Raw genomic sequence first — 1,260 nt, 5'->3', positions numbered from 1 at the left:
TTACTTTCCTAGTGTCACTCTCTCTCTGTATGCTCACAATCGCCAAACATATATTTTAATTCCAGAACTCCATTTTGAAATACATGCCCATATATTCAACTATCAACTGTACATTATCTCCCAAGTACTTCAGAATTCAACGTGTCCAAAATGGCACTGATCACTTTCTCCAAACATGCTTCTGTTCTTGTGTTTTCTATCTGAGTGGAAGATATCCCTACTTACCCTGGCCTGGGCCAGGAACCTAGGTACTATATTTCCATTTCTCTCACTCTCTCAACTACCTGTTGCCTTATGTCTTGAGTACGTTTCCTCAAGATAGACAGTGGGTAGACAATGCCACTATGCTAATTCAAGCTCTCATGATCTCTTGCCTGGATTAACTCCAACAGTCATCTTAACTTCTTGAACTACAAACCCAGTGAAATCACTCCCTTGTTTAAAACACTTTGTGACCCCTTGGTATTCTTAGAATAATGTCTTTGACCAGGTTAGTAGGACCTGCATGATCTGACTTGTTTTCTTTTTTTTAAATTTTTATTGTGGTGAAAATATACACAACAAAGCATTTGCCAATTCAACAATTTGTATGATGATTCAGTGACATTGATAGCATTCTTCATGTTGTGCAATCATTTTCACTATCTCTTTCAAATTATTCCACCACCATTTTGTTTACATTTTAATTTTCACTTGGAGAATTCTTTTAAGGATTAACGAGAATATATGTCGATACATAATACACTGTAGGTACTAAATAAAGAAAGACTCTTCCATCCCTAATTGGACCCCATTTTTATAGATAAGGAAAATGAGACTCACTGAGCATAAATGCATGCTCTAATTTAGATAGCTAGCTGGTGACAGAGCTGGGATTTTCAGACCAATGGCAGTCAAATTCAGGAAAAAACTGACTAAAATTTGTCTTGGCCTTCTTGGACTTCTCAGTCCTGAGGGAAGGAAGGTCATACTCACAGATAGAGATGATTTTGCTTTATCTAGCTGCATCCAAAAGCAGTAACTTGTTTACTTGTGCTGACCAAATGTTTGGTATCTGCTTTACTGGCTTATTATGTGCTAATTCTTTCCCTTCTTCGTAATAACGCAATGACGGGCCAAACCACAGTGCACAAAGAAGATCATCTGTAGCTTTGAGAGTCACTAGATTTTAAGCCCTTCCTGCTCTCCCAGACAACCACCAGAATAGAGCCCGAGTGAGTTGACATGCTGAAGACTTGCCAGAATTTTTGCAAAAAGAAC

Source organism: Trichechus manatus, unplaced genomic scaffold, assembly GCF_000243295.1.
Source record: "Trichechus manatus latirostris isolate Lorelei unplaced genomic scaffold, TriManLat1.0 scaffold00286, whole genome shotgun sequence".
Lineage (NCBI taxonomy): Eukaryota > Metazoa > Chordata > Mammalia > Sirenia > Trichechidae > Trichechus > Trichechus manatus.
This window is presented reverse-complemented; position numbering follows the sequence as displayed.